Source organism: Miniopterus schreibersii (genome assembly GCF_964146895.1).
Source record: "Miniopterus schreibersii genome assembly, chromosome: 16".
Taxonomy (NCBI): Eukaryota; Metazoa; Chordata; class Mammalia; order Chiroptera; family Miniopteridae; genus Miniopterus; species Miniopterus schreibersii.
The window spans coordinates 3,595,952-3,612,016 of record NC_138116.1 but is presented as its reverse complement, the minus strand read 5'-3'; the positions used below and the strand labels follow the sequence as shown (position 1 = coordinate 3,612,016).

The 16,065-nt window shown below is 47.0% G+C and overlaps 1 protein-coding gene across 2 annotated transcripts in view; it reads left to right on the top strand.

Moving 5' to 3' along the window:
* Window positions 1-8,059: 8,059 nt before the first annotated feature.
* Window positions 8,060-16,065, top strand: part of TMEM94 (transmembrane protein 94) — a 45,658-nt gene continuing 37,652 nt past the window's right edge. Inside the window, exon 1 of one of the 2 annotated variants that reach the window (XM_081161050.1) lies at window positions 8,060-8,226. The gene's annotated coding sequence lies outside the window, so the exon portion shown is untranslated. Of the gene's footprint in view, window positions 8,227-8,877; window positions 8,989-16,065 lie in introns of those variants that run through there. The other variant, XM_081161051.1, reaches the window with a different exon arrangement.

Sequence of the window (16,065 nt, the reverse complement as noted above, 5' to 3'; positions counted from 1 at the left end):
TTCTGGAGGACCCCTGTGACAGACAGCATGCCAATGTAGGTTAGACACAGCGGGGGACTTCCTTGGTCCTTTTAAATCTAGACAACATTAAATGAAACCCCATTCGAAAGAGTTCTCTGCAGGATCTTCCGTTCTCACTGTTGCTTCTGGTCCCCGGCTGAACAGGATTCTCCCACAGTCCCACTGGTGTCGTCCCTTGTCCAGCGGCACCGACCGAGATGTGAAATGTACCCCTGACCCTTGATTTTTTACTGCACCAACCACTCGCACAGGCACCTATCCGTGTAGATGTTTCTAATGAGGGTAGGGGGCTGGGGAGGTGCAGGAATTTGCTAGATTGCAGAATCACGAGCAACTTTAAATCCATATCAGGGAATTTTTTCCTAAAAGTGCCTCTGCCATTTCCACAGTTCAGGCTCCCACCTCCCTCCACACTGCGAGCCTTCCTCTCTGCTTTTTCCTCTCTTTCTTGTCCAAAGCCAAGTTTTTGGTTCATTTTTTAACGTAGAGCATCTGGGTTCACTCTCTTACGGCGTTGACCTTGCAGAACTAGGTGTTCCGGGCCTCATCTTTCCTTAAAACGTTGATCAGGTATTTTCCTGAACAAAGACAGCTTTCCTCCCTATTGCTTTTGGTGCCACTGTCAGGACACAAATGTCCCTGTAAACAGCCAGTGATCATCTGTGAGAACCAGATGGGCGCTGTCAGTGCTCTGTGGTAGCTACACCTAAAGTGCTAAGAAGCAGAGCAAAACGAGTGCAGAGCGCGGGGCAGAGAAGCGCGGAGCCGGTGGAGGGGACACAGAGAGCTGGAGAAGGGCCCCGGGGTGGGGGGCAGTGAGGCTGGGCCGTCTCCGCGGGCTTCCCGTCTCCACTGGCCCCCTTTTCTAGATCATCTGCAGGCCCATCTTTCTTCCTCCCAAACCTGACCGTCCCGTTTCTCTGTTTAAAGGTGTCGGGGGAGGGCGCGGTCCCATTCATCGTCAGGGAATTAATGATGAGCTCTGGAACCGGGCCCAGCCTCCTCCGGCTGGACTGCCTGCTGCACCCCATCCACGAAACGCGCCAACCCCCCGCCACAGCAGGCAGGGGCGATCGGCTCGGTTCCTGCGGATCAGCCGTGAAACGAAACGGGGCTCCCCCCTGGAAGGTTGCTAGCAGGGCTGGGGTGTCCGTGGGCTGCTGATCAGTTATCTGGGAAAGCAAACAAGAGAGACCTTTCCTCCATGGAATCCCAGCGACCAGGAGGATGAGGCGCCGCTGGGGTCTCCCTGCGGCTACCAGGGTGTCTCACGTTGGCATCACTGACCTTTGGCACCAGGCAACTCTTCGACGTGGAGCTCTGTCCTGCGCATCGTAGGATGTCAGCAACATTTCTGGCCTCTGCCCACCAGATGCCAATAGCCGCCCCCAATGTCTGGGACAACTCAAAATGCCTGTAGACATCGCTAAATGACCCTGGGGTAAAATTGCTCCCAGTTTTGAAAGAATTCTCTGCAGGATCTTATGTTCTCACGGTTGCTTCTGGCCCCCAGCTGAACAGGATTCTCCCACAATCCCACGGGTGTGTTTCTCACCCAACAGCACCGACCGAGATGCGAAATATACCCCTGCTCCCACATCTATACTCTGCTCCAAGTTCTTCCATGACCCTCAAGGATAATCCTTCCCACAGCTTAGCTTATTCTTCCGCCGCTCCCCCCATCCCGGTTTAAAAAATTGAGATTTAATTGGCATATCACACTGTGTAAATGTGTAAGTTTGAGGTGTACCCACACACACAGTTTTGGAGTTCTTTCCTAAAGAGAGAATCAAGACAGAATTGATCATTTCATCGGCTTTATTACCTGCTGTCAGGCTGCCCAGCAAAGATATTGTAACAATGTACATTGTAATAGAAAATAATGCGTAGCCCTGACTGGTGTTGCTCAGTGGTAGAGAGCTGGCCCCCACACAGAGGGTTGTGGGTTCAATTTCCCATCAGGGGCACACGCCTGGGTTGCAGGTTTGTTCCCAGCTCCCGTGGGGCGCATGCGGGAGGCAACCAATCGATGTGTCTCTCTGGCATCAATATTTCTCTCTCTCTCTCCCTCCCTTCCACTCTCTTTAAGAAGCAATGGAAAAAAATATCCTCGGGTTAGGATTAACAAACAAAACAAAACAACAACAAAAAACCCAGAAGAAAAGTATTAATGTGAGTTTATACAAGCCTCAGCATTATTAAATTTTATTATTTTATCGAACTGAATAGGTGAGAAATGGCACCTCTGTGTTCGTTTTAACTCAGTGGCCTTTGCTTACTAGTGAGATCCAAACTATACCCCCTAAAAAAACAATTCCTAAAATTTGGTTTCTTCTCGTATAAACTGTCGCATGCTTTGATCAATTGGTTCATCCTTTCAAAGAGCCTGGAAGTGGCCATAGGTCGGTCCCAAACTTTGGCTGTAACAACAATTGATGTTTATCAGCCATTCGCAGAATGTGGGTCCCGTCGCTGTGATTTCTGGCAAGGGCCTCTAGTTCTGATTGTGGTGTTTATCTCAGCCACGTTAAAACAATTTCAGCCCAGGGGCCTTACACAATCACCATTTCACCCTGCCACCTTTAAACAAATGATTACACTGAAAGGCTGTTGCAACTACGAGGGTGCTGGGGGGGGGGGGCTTGTTTCTGCTTGGATGCGATTCAGCATGTCACTCCTTGTTCAAAAATGTGCAGCAGCCCTGCTGAGTTACGCACTTTTTGTGACTCACCTCTCATATCTCCATCTAGATAAAGGGGAGCCTCATAAACAAACAAGTATGTTTTCTGGATGATGTTCTGTTTAGTACTTTGCTCTAAATTTCTAGATACCTGGAGCTGAACAGCACTACTTTGTTTTTATATATGAGATCCAGGCTGTAGAAACCTAGGAGTCATTCCTCCCTCTTTCTCCCTGAACTTAAGTCCAATCAATTACTAAATTTGGCCTAGTCTACCTGCTAAATATCTCTCGAACACATCTGTGTCTTGCCATCCAGGCTGCTACCACCTTAGCACAGGGGCTGTGTTGCTCAGATTACTGCTAAGCTTCCTCTCTGGGCTTCTCTACAATCCATTCTCTACTCAGCAGCCAAACCGAAGATTTTCATAAACACCAGTCAGGTCACGGCACTCTGAAGCTTAAAAACCCTCCAGTAGTTTTTCAGTGCCCTCAGAATAAAGCTCAAAACCCTTAACGTGGTGCAGAAGACCCCGCATGAGCTGCCCCTGACTTCTCCAGCTTTGCTTCTCACCACTGCACTCTTCCCCTGTCCTGTTCCAGTTGTGTAGGGATCCCCTTTAGCTCCTCAGTCCCATACCCTCCTTCCCCAGGGCCTTTGCACGTGCCGCCCCCTCCGTCTACAATGCTTGTCCTCATTGCCTTTGAGTGGCTAACTTGCAGTTGTCCTTCAGATTTCAGCTGAAACATCACTTCTTCAGGAAAGCCTTTCCAAGCCACCCGAGATGCAGCCACCAGAATGTGGTGAGAGCTGCAGCGTTTCACACACTGTGATGATGAAATTGTGTATTTGTTTAAGATCTTGTCCCCTTCACTAGAATAATGACTTGAGGGCAGGGATCCTCTCAGTTTTGTTCACCATCGTATGCTTAGCTTCCAGCCCTGGGCATGGCACATACAGGGCTCTCGGGAAATAGTGCTGACTGATTGACACGTAAGCCCACATAGTATGTATGACGTCATCGGTCAGGTTGGAAGGGGTTCATTCCAGGCTGGTTTAACAGCTTTGAAACACCTTTCTTAAAGTCATGTGACATTGAACTTTTCAGCTATATCTCTTAAATATTCCACAGGGTCACAAAAGGAATGAAGCAGTGACTCTCCTTTGCTGCAATAGCTAAGGTGAAATCAGGGGGTGTTCCTACACTGGCTCGTCTAACAGAGACATAACATCACAGAAGGGGAGAGAGCCTCTTGCTAGTTGATTCATTAGCTACATGGCAGAAAGTGTCCCACAGATCAGACCATTTAATGCTGAACATCTTCCCCTCCCTCTTTCTTTCTCCCCCCCCCCTCTATTCCCTCTTGCCCGCCCCTCCTCCTTTTGTTCTAAGAGAGTTAACTATAAATGTCTATACAGCTGGGAGAAAGATCCAGTGAAAAAGACGAAACTGAAGATGCTAGAGATTGAGAGAGGATAGTTGGGTACCAGCTCATTTATTCAACAAACATTTATCAGGTCCCTACTGCGTGCCAGGTACTTCGTTAATTAGTAGTGACACAGAGATGACTAGGACAGAGTCCCTGAACTCAAGGGGCTCACAGGAAGAGAAAGGACACATAAATCCATATAATGCTATTAATTACATAAAGCCTAGCCATGATATGTCCCTTCTCTATACAGACTTATATACAAAGAAACATTAGTTGGCATCCAAAAATAATTGCAAAGAAACTTCAAATTTTATTGTAGGCTCTTGAGGAAAATGCCAAGGGAGGAATTACATAAATGATTTACAAAAAGCATTAAAATCCTATTTTTCATTTCTCTTCCCCTCCTCCTGTCTGCTAAGGAGGGTTCTGTCTTTACCTGTCAGGTTCCCAGGTCCTTGTACAGCATCAGAATAATAAGGGAAAGGTATTTCACCTATGCACCTAAGGAATGTCTCACTCTGCCTGGAGCTTCTCTTTTCCCTCCCTCCAAACTTCCTCCATCCCCTCCCTACCCCATACATCCTTAGCTCGGCTCTCTTCATTTTGTCCTACCCTCTTTTAAAACCCGCCTGCCCTCACTTGCCGGTAACTCCCCACCCTATCCAAAGCAAACCAAATCGCTCCGCTCGGGGCTCAGTCCTTGCCCATCCCATCTTTCACCTACTATTCCCATCGTGTGCCCTGTGCCGGGATCTGGGAACCTAATGTGCACAGGCAGAATGCTTTGCAGGCAGGAGGAGAGAAAGGCTGTGAATACTAATGCATTATTAATATTATATTCTGGCCAAAGATATAAAACACTGTGGTAAGTGAAATGATACACTTATCTCCAGGGACTTAAAAGCAAACAGAGCAGGGACAAGTCTACTTAATCTTCAAGGACAAATGGAGGTGAGGAGGGGACTTTGGGCACAACAAACAACATAAGCTAGGCCTAGAAATGGGAACTAGGCTGGAGTCGGGGAAAGGACTGAGAGTACAGACGGGGAAAGGGAGAGGAGCATCTCTCCCTTGGAGGAATGTTGAGAGGGAAATAGAAGCAGATGAAGTGAGTGAGAAATCTCCACGGGAAGGCCTTAGTCTTCTCATCAAGGTCATTCTGGTAGGGAGAGACAACGGAGGCTCCAGAAAAATGAAGGATTGGTATAGCTCCCTGTGGTTGCTAGACAACTAACTAGACATGGCCATAGGGACCTCAGAACCACAAAAATGCTAGCCAGAGTGAATTTAGAGTGGTTGCATTGACATGTTTTGGCTTGAGTGATTTGATTGATGTCTTCAGCAAAGTTTTATGTCTGGGAAGACTCACAGAAGGGATGGTCAGAAGGCAGACTGTAGCACAGCCCCTAAAGCTGGTAGGCACTCACTTGGTTCAGGTTTGTTGAGTGATTCATAAAACCCAATGGAGCAGAGAAACAAGTGTGGCTGGAGTGGGTGTGGGGAGACGGGGGACAAGGTGGAACAGGGCAGGATTGCTATGTTACATTTGTTAACCTTCCAAATGTAGGCATATAAACCTCTGGGATGAAGTGGGAAGACTTTAAGATACATGCAGTTGACTAGTTCAATTCAGCAAGCGTTAACTGGGTACTAGGCTCTGAGTCAGGTGCTGTGGGGAAACTGCCAGGGTAAGCCAGCGGCCTTCAGGGAGCTGGAGGTCTTACAAAAAGAGTGCTGTACAAAGCACACCTTTGTAAAGGGGGCAGTGGAGATGACATGAGGCACAGTACTATAGAGAGTTTCAAAGACTCAAAGTCGGGGAAGGCTTTTGGACAGGGAGAATTTGAGATGGACCTGTAGGACCGGCGTGTATTGAATCTTGGCTTTATTGGTAGTATGGACCCTGAGAATGAAGACACCTGCTAAGGGCTCCCGGTGGCTCACTGGGCTCAAATTAAAAACAAACAAAAAAACGAAAACAGGGCCTACACAGGGGCCTCTCACACAAACCGCACTTCATGGAGAGGCCTGCCCTGAACTACCTGCCCCTGCACTAGGTCCGCCCTCCGAGCCCGCCCTTGTAAAGGAGGTCCCGGCGTGGGGATCCAACTATTAGGACCGAGGCTTTCCCGTCCAATCAGAGCTGCGCATTTATGTCTCCATCAACATCCACACCAACCAATCAGAGCAGTTCTATCCCAACCAATCAGGACAGTGCCTTTTGGACCAATCAAACTGTGAGGATTTGGAGTCCTCATTTGTATAAGGATGGGCCACCCAGGAACCATCCTATAAGTCAGTCCCGCGTGGCTCCGGGCGTGCACTTTCCCTTTCCACGAGTGAGAAGGTACCTGTCGCTGGCTGAGCTGAAACAGCAAAGGCGTCTCTCCAGAGCAGAGTGGAGCAGAGTAGCGCAGAGCAGACCGGGAGGGACAGAGCCCTGTAGCCAGAGAGGGGCCTGGCCCAGGGCTGCCTCACAGTCCTGCTGGATCACAATTGAACTGTTTTGCCCTGAATAAAGTTTCCTTCTTTACCACACCCCAAATTGGGGATTCTTATTGGTGCTGGTGCCAACGACCATAGGTTACTAGTAGGAAGGAACCTTCAAAGCACAGGGAACCTCTTGGGCAAAGGGGCAGAGGTGGGAGGGTTTCAGTGATTTTCAACCAGTGTGTCACGAGAATTTTTAAAGCCTGCAATACCTGACTGTTTAAGTCAGAGTCACTGCCCTCTTCTCTCTTAGATTGTCAAGTTAAAAAAAAAAAAAGACAACAGCCAACACAATGGCCATCTGGTGTGAATGAGTAAAAATTATACCTATTTTGGTCGTATCGGCAAAAAACACATTTTTGGGTGTGCTGCAGAATTTTAGTAATTAGTTTATGTGCGTCATGAGATGAAGTTTGAAAATTGGTGCGTTGGGGGATGGTGGTGGGTCTGTGTGGCTGCAGGATTGTTTAGCCTGTGGGGAGGTAAGCCTGGGGGTAGGTCTGAGTTGATTTATGAAGGCAGAGAGATGTGGACTTGGCCTATTTGCTGAAATAAACTGCGTAAGTTTTTTTGTGTGTGCAGGAAAGTGACATGATTCTACTAGTGTTTTAGGCAACAGCTCAAACAGCTCAAACATACAAGATTAGGTACTGAAATGGCCCCTTCTTGTCCAGCTGAGAAGAGAGATTTTTAACTACGTAATTAAATTCACTTAACAGGGGGAAGGAGCTCTTATTTCCCAGAGCCGCATGACCCTCTTCCAATTTTATAAACAGATTTAAAAACACACACAAACAAGTCTCCGGACTTGGATCTCCGGGAAAACGGAAGTAAATACTGACACAGGCCTTGCTTTGTTTTCCCAAGAGAGGCCTCCCAAGCCATTTCTCTAATTATCTAGGAAAAAAATTTAACTTGTGTTTTTTTTTCCCCCCTTTAGCGTTCAGCTGAGCTGAAGGGAAAACGGCAGAATTGCCTTAGCTTCGCCAGCTTTGGTTCAGACGCAGCATTAGTCTCTGAGGGACCCCCTCCGTGGTCTCCGCGCGAGGTGTCTCCAGGCATTTGTTCCCAGCAACAAGGAGGGCGGTTAGAAGCAGGAGACGCGGGAACTCTCCAAAGGGCTTATTTTAAAAAGAAAACAAACAAGGCGGTCAGGGGGTGAGCGTCTCCGTCCATCTTTTTAGAATAATTCCGTACGAAAAAGAATCGAGGCGGAAGCCGTGCCCTCGTCTCTGGCCAGGGCCTCCGGACCAGAACGCGCCTTGGTATTATGCCCAAGGATGCCCAGTGGTTGCGAGCTCTCCCGCCGGCATCACTTGGCACTTAATTCCGCCAGGCTCCCAAAGGGGCGGTTGCAGCTACAGCCTAGCTTGCCGCGCAGCCAATAAGAAGCCGAGAATTCCCTCACGTCAAGGACCTAGACCAATCGGCGCCCAGAACTTTAGCGTGCTAATGGCGTCTCGGTAGCCAGAGAAGGGAGCCAAGCCCCCTTAGAGTTGCCAATAACAGACATGGTTGCGGCCCCTGGAGGAGGGGACGCGAAGTGAGGAGGGGGCGGGAGGGGAGAGGAAGCAGGCAAGGAAGACAGACCCCCGGGCCCGGGTAAGTACGAGAAGGCCCGAGGCCCGAAGCCAGGGAGCCAGGGGGCGTGGGGCTCCACCTTCCGCGTCCTCTCTATTCTTGGCTGAGGCTATTGGAGTCTGGGGTCTGCACCCAGGCAATGTCCTGGGGGATCCCTTCGGAGGGGGTGCCAAGGGGGCTGGCTCTTGCCTCCAGCTCCTGGTCGTGTCCTTCCCTCAGGTGCTCACGCTGGCCCTCGGCCCTGGCTAGGCCCATTGGGGGGTCCCGTGCCCGAAATCTAAGCCTCCCGCCAACAAAGAGACCCTGCCCCCGGTTATGTCGCGGCCGGGCCCTGGCCCAGAGGGCTCCCGCCATTGCTGTCTGGTGTATTTATAGGCCTCTGGGAGTCCCCATCCCCGGCCCCACCGCCACCCCAACACAGCCTGTTGTCTCCCCTGCGCGCCCGCAGCTGCTGCCCTGGCCCGCGCGCTGACGGGGTCCCCGTGTCCCGATGGATGGAGCCAGCCCAGGGGCTTCTCTGCCCTGAGCAGCTCCGTTGCAGTTTGGAGCGTGCCGTGCTTGCTTTCTTTTTTTCTTTTTCTTTTTTCCCCCCTCCCTTTTCCTTCTATCTTTTCAGACCCGTTGACTGACTCCTTAGAAGCAGAGGACCGCAGTACTGGTTTCTGCTGGGTTCTCGTTCCTCTGCCCCTGCGGCTCGGGTCCCCCAGCGCCTCCTGGGCCCGGGCCTGAGCCCCTGCCCGGTGCCCGTGGCAGATGCGAGGCGACCCGGCGCGCTCTTCACCGGTGTGTGACCGCGGGCTGCGCTCGGGCGTGTGCATGGATGTGGTCACGTGCTGCTACGTCCCGCTCTCTCTTTGGATTTTCGTGTGGCTCTTGGGGGAAAAAAGGAGGGAGCTCTGCACTGAATCTGTTTTCCTTCTAGTATGGAAATGTTTTGCGCATTGGAAGAGGGCATAGTTTTCTCACGCTTTATCCAAGACGCTCGCTTTAGTGGCGTGGTTCGGTTAGAAGATGGGAGTGAGGAGAGGGGAGGTTTTTTTTCGTTTGTTTGTTTTTTTTAACACACATATGTTTCTTGTGTTGTGCGTCTTATCTGTGGGAAGAGGGGAGTTTTAACGTTTTTATTTTACAGATGTGGTGGCTAACCGTTGGGAGAGGCAAAGAGGCAGGGCCAGGGTCACCGGAGGCAGGGTTGGAGCTAAGTCCAGATCCTTCAGTTGTTTATGTTCATTCTCCAGAGCCAGTTGTTTCCCGGGTGTGATCTGAGGAGCTCAAGTTCCCTAACTTCTCTGGGCCTTTTGCAGGGTAGTTGGGAACATTAAATGAGATGGTATAAAGGGATCCCTAAAGGGGTGTAACACTTACCAGGTTCTTAATACATTCTTGCATTCATTAATTTTAAGTAACCAGCAGGTAGTTCATTGGCTGATTTCTTGTATTAATATTTCTTGTGGTCTCTCTCTGTATTTGAGGGCATAAATGATTACCATGATTATCAGGGAAGGCAGGGAGGGTGGAGTCAGGGCAAAGTAGCCTCTTCCTCTATTTTTGGGAACCACCGTGGTGTCATTAGAGATGTTATTAAGGGGCATATGTGTGTAAGAACAGTGCAGAAGCAGAAGAAGGTTGAGAACCACTGAGGAAAGAAGAAATGCCACTGTGGTATATCTTTATAGTAATCTTGGTAAAAGAAGAGCTGACCTTAGTATTCCAATGAAATAGTTTAAATTTTTTTTGGAAAAACACACACAAAAAAAACAATGGCACAAGTAAGGTCATTATCTAAAGAGTCAAATACAAGTGATCTGTGGATTAAAACATTTTGAAAATCACTGTAAAGATCAGAACAGATCAGAAAGTAGACTGTCATTAAGCCTGGAACTGGGGGTAGCATGTTCAAATAAACTCCACAAATACTCTGCAAGTCTTATTTTAGCTGTCATGTTAGCTCTAGCCTCCTTGCTCACTGGTTCTTTTTATCAGAACTACAGAAAGGAGCCCTGGTCGATGTGGCTCAGTTGGTTGGGTGTCCTCCAGTGCACTGAAAGTTTGCCAGTTCATTTCCCGGTCAGGGCACATGTCCAGGTTGTGGGCTCGATCGACTTTAGGTAGGTGCCATGGAGGAGGCAGCCACTCTAATCACATCGATGTTTCTCTTTCCCCCTCTCCCTTCCTCTCTCTCTAAAAATCAATTTTAAAAATCTTAAAAAAAAAGAACTACAGAAAGGAAAACTGTCTGTAGTTGGATACGGTGGAGTAGTGCGTTGACCAGGGAGGTAGAGTACAAACCATCCCCTTGATAATCAGCTGCCAAATAATTGAGAGTTAACTGACCTTGAACCGCTACCCCCACCCTGCCCCTTGTCTGTGGTGACCTGACATCAGAAGGATTAGACTAGGAGAGCCAGGACTGGACCTTGAGATGGGGGAAAACAGAAAGCCCTTTGCATTTCTATTTTGAGAAGTTGCTAGGGAGTGCCAGCTCCAAGTGCTGAGAACCAGCCTTTTGGAATGCTTAACTCCTGCAGGACTAATGAGAATGAGGGTCACAATCCTTGGGTTTCCTTCCCATCCCCCACCACTGCTCTTTCCTTAATGCTGGGCTTGGGGGACAATTTCTATAGGGAGAGGGAGGAGTGCTAATGTAAATATTACCTACACCAAGGCTTCACTCAACCTCATTGGACAAGTCAAGTATGAGCTGTGACAATAGCAGTCAGAGTTGGGAAGACACAAAGCCTCTAAATCCATTCCTGGTGTTCAAATGAGAAGGTTCCACGTCACGGATGGCATTTCTCCACTGGTAGATGTGTGTCAATATATTTTTTTCTTTTTTATTGAATTTATTGGGATGACCTTGGTTAATAAAATTATATAGGTTTCAGGTGTACAGTTCTATAATACATTGGTGTGTCAATATTTTTTTATCTTGTTATCGTGTCTATGTTGTTTCCATGACAGTGTCTTTCTTTACCTAAAAGATAGGCTCTTTTAAAAATATTGTTTGAGTCCTGGTTTCCCAGTAGGCCTGGATTTGTTGACAATAGCACAGGTGAACTAAAGGACACTAAAGCTAGGCCACTGCTCCAGCAGGAATGTTTTGCCTCAGAATGGACCTGTGGTTTGGTTGATAATCAGGGGTTTGTGTAATAATAAGCTTTGCCTGTGGCTGCTGAGACAGTAGTAAACAGTTGGTCACATGGTGTGGTGAATCGAGTAGGGGAAGGGCCAGATTTAGACCTGCATGAGGCCTGTATCAAGCTGGGCACATCTCGCACTGATTGCTTTGGGTTTCCATAGCTCCAAAGGCCAAAAGTGACCCAGGAGAGGGACACCCAAGGGGAAGAGACCCTTTCAGGGCCTTTGGGAAACTAGAAATCTTAGTGTAATTATATTAACCCAGTTTTCTTAATTTCAGGATCCTCTTGAAAAAGAGATTTGTGGTAGAAGTCTTACTTAGTAGAGCAGAAAAATATTGGGAAACACTTGGAAAAAATAGATACTGGAGAGAGACTCAAAGGTGTATTTAAAAAGAACATAAAGCATCTCTAAAGTTGGCATGGAACATCTTTTCATATGCTGAAGCCACTGGCTTTCTTGGTTTCATAGTCTCAGGGTTAGAAGAGACCATAAAAAGTCATCTCTTTCTCACCCTGGCTGGTGTGGCTCATTTGGTTGAGCATCGCCCCATACACTGAAAGGTAGCTGGTTTGATTCCTGGTCAGGGCACATGCCAGGGTTGCGAGCTCTATCACTCTTTGGGATGCATTCAGGAGGCAACCAATCGATGTTTCTCTCTCTCCCTCTCCCTTCTTCTTTCTCTAAAAAATCAATAAAAACATACTTTAAAAAATAGTTTAAAAAAAGTCATCTCTTTCATATTTGCTACCTGATGTATTTCTTCAAAATTTCCCAGCCTCTGCTTGGATCTCTGCAGTAACGGTGAACCCATTGCTTCTCAGAGCAGCCTATTTGCATTAAAAATAATGCAGTTCTAATTATGTAAAAGATATAGCTCATTTTGAGTCCCAATCTGCCTCCTTATATCTTCCCCGAGCTGACCTAGTCTCTTTTTTTGGAGCCTACTGGAGTAAGCCTGGCCCTTTTTCTCCTGGCAGCTCTCACACCCTTCTAGTCCTGCTCTCACCCAAGGGGGTTTTGGTGTACTATCTAAGTGTCTTCAGTTCTTCCCACCATTCCTCATGTCATAATTTCTCCAATCTGATTGCTACTGTCTGGCAGCATTCCAGTTTTGTCATTGTCCTCCTTAAAGTGTGTGACGCACAAATGAACAAAATGTTCCAGGTCTGTTCTGATAGGTACGGAAATCACACTTACTACCCTACCCCTCTCTTTCCGGGGACATGGCATGTCTGTTAATGTGGCCTAACTGTGAATGAACCTTGGGCAGCCATGCCACTTTTATTGAAATTGCATTTATAGTAGCCTTATATAATAGCCTTTGAACCTAAGTGCAGGACTCCATATTGAAACTATTACTGTTAAATTGAATCTATTAGATTTGGCCCATCATTTCAGCCTGTTGAGATCTTTTTGGATCTTGACTTTGGTCTACTTTCCAGGTTTATGCCACCCAAGAATTTGATTAGCATACCATCTGTTTCCTCACTCAAGTCATTGATAAAATTATTGACTGGGACACCACAAACGTAGAACACTGAGGCTCGTTATTAAAAGCCTTCCTCCACCCAGCTGGCGTGGCTCAGTGGTTAAGTGTTGACCTATGAACCAGGAGGTCATGGTTTGATTCCCAGTCATGGCACATGCCGGGGTTTTGGGCTTGATCCCTAGTAGGGGGCGTGCAGGAAGCAGCCAGTCAATGACTGTCTCATCATTGATGTTTCTATCTCTCTCTCCCTCTCTCTGAAATCAATAAAAAAACATACAAAAACAAACAAAAAACCTTCCTCCAGCACAACATCAATCCATCCATTAGTACTCTTTGGGCGCATTTCAAGCTGAATGTGAATGCAAGCCTGCCAAATTGTGTTTTTTGGTGTGTTGGGCATGGCTAGAGTGCAGCACGGCTAATGAAAGCTTTATTAGGAGTGATAAGAAGGACAACCAGTCCCTTACCTCACCCTCAGCCTGCACCTTGGGCACCCATTAAGTCCTTTTTTATGCTAGTTTCTGAACCTGGCAGCAGGAAGCATCCAGCCATTTATTTTCATGGCTTTTCTGCTGCCTTCTGCTCTAACCAAACAGGTTAAATCCCCATCTTTCCAATAGGCTCCTGCATTTTTTCTATGGTGCCTTTGTTGGTTCTTGCTTGGGTTGCTCGCTCTCTTCTAAGCTTGCTTAAGGGAGCAGCTTTGGCCTTGCTTCTTTTGGGAAGTAATCCCTGGCTCCCCTCCCCACCATTTATCTCTTTCCCCCTCATATCCTGCAGCACCTATTTGCAATTCTCATTTAGTATTTCAATGCCAACTTGAATTTTTGTTGCCTCTTTTCACAATAGCCCAAAACTGGCTATATTATATAAATCCCTGAGGGAAGGGACCACATCTAATATTCTTTGAACACAAGATCATTCCTTACACTTATTAAATATGTGCAGTTGTTTTCTTTTATAGATCATGTTTTTTGTGTTCTAAGAAATCTCTGCTTATCCCAAGGTACAGAGATCACCCCCTGCCCTCATATTTTCTTTTAGAAGTTTTAATTTTTGCATGTAGATGTGATCCATTTTGAGGTAATTTTTGTGTGTGGTATGAGGTGAGGGTCAAGGTTTGTTTTTCATATGCATGTGTATACTTCTGGACTTTCTTTTCTGTCCCATTGAGCTGTATGTCTCTCCTTACACCAATACCACGTCTTGATTTCTGTAGTTTTAAATTAGTCTTGAAATCATCCTCTAACTATTTTTCTTTTTCAAAATTGTTTTGCCTATTCTAGATTCTTTATCTTTCCATATACATTTGAGAATCAGCTTGCCAGTTTCTACAAAAATGTCAGCTGGGACTTTGAGATCATATTGAATCTATAGATAATTTTGGGGATAACATCTTATTATTGAGTCTTCCAATTCATGAACATGGTATATCGCTCCATTTATTTAGGTCATCTTTAATTTCTCTCATCAGTAAACAGGTCTTATATGTATATTTGTTAAAGTCATTAAGTATTTCATATTTTTGGTACTATTATAGGTGATATTTAAAATTTTTTAATTTTTCTATATTTCATAACAGCCTATCAACATTTAATTTATATTTGTATTTTGTATTTTAACCTTGTATCCTGCACTTACTTGTTCTAATATCTTATTTGTATATTCCTTAAGATTTTTTACATATACAATCTAGTCTTCTGCAAATAAAGACAGTTTTACTTATTTCTTTACAATCTTTATACCTTTTATTTCTTTTTTTCTTCTTACTTCTGAGTCCTCATTTTTTTTTTTTTTTTACCTTGGCGGTACTTTGATCATATTCCTTGTCTGCTGATAACAGTAACAACACCTATGTATTAAGATCTACTATGCGTCAAATACTGTTCTAGACCCTCTGCATATACTATTTTACGTAATTCTTGTTGCACCTCTGTGAAATAGGTATTATCATTTCCATTCTATGAACAAGGTCATTGAGACTGAGAGAGACAAGTAATTTGCCAAGGTCAGTTAGCACTTGATACATGTTGGAGTCAGAATTTGATCCCGGGGTGCTTGGCTTTGAAGCCTGTGCTTTTTTTTTCAGTGGGCCAGGAATTGAACTGGCCCTTTAAGGACACGGCTGCTGGTTTCAGATCAGACAGTTGAGGACAGCTCTCTCCCAGAATCCCATGTATGGAGTGATGGGAAAACAGAGACTCTCAGAAAAACGGCCTGCTCCTGGCTGCCCTCTCTGAACCTCTGTGGTTCCAGCTGGCTGCAGAGTTATTTTACTCTCAGTGTTGGCAGGAGTCAAGCACAATTCCCATCTGGCTCCCGGTGCCTTTCCCTGTGTGGCAACTACCTCATCCAGCCCCTGCTGGGATGGGGTGTCATGGGGACCTTGAGCTGTACTTGTAAACAGGGCCTGAGCAGCCTGAGTTACAGTGGCCTTGGGGAGAAATGGATCTGCCAAACACCGAATGTCATTGCACGGCAAGGCTGCTCCCAGCTTTGCTGTCTGTCTGTGACCCTTTGGGGCTCACTCAGCTTTGAAGGCCCTGGCTGGAAAGGCAGGAGCAGGCAGAGACTTGGCAGCACTGGCTGGTGACATCGGCACTGATGCCACCGTGTAAGGAATTGGACGGGATTTCAGAGAGGAGCTGGTGGCAGCAGAGCCTGGGCCTCCTGGCCGGGGTCCTCTGGACACAGCCCTTTTTGTACCTAGACAGCACTTTTATGGATCAGTTCTCCAGGCTTCCGACCAACTCCTCTTAACGAGGCTTTGCTACAGGCCTCCAAAAGAACTGCCCTAGTCAGCAGGTTAGCACTTCCCCCACAAGGAGTCATCTGGCACCACAGCAGATGACTTAGTGGCACTCTTTACCCAATCACGCGCCGGTCTGAAATAATGAAGTCATTGGCTGCAGGATGGGTGGGTGAGCGTCAGGGGTTGTGTAGGGATTATAGTCAGTCTTGATTGCATGTCTTTGTGGATGTCTGTCCAGGTGCTGGTGGGCACTGCCCTGTCAGCAAACCGCACGAGAGGCCCGGCTCTCCGCGGGCATGTATGTGTTGGTGGGTCGCGTGCATTTCCCAGCACATGGAGATAGATGGATGCCAGGCTCCTGGTGGCAGCCATGGAGTAAGCATATCTCTGCTCTTTATCATCTCCCCACCAATCTCCTGATGATTTGAGTTGTTTCTAGATTCCGGTTTACCTTAAAGGTTACCTTCACTTTCAAAAA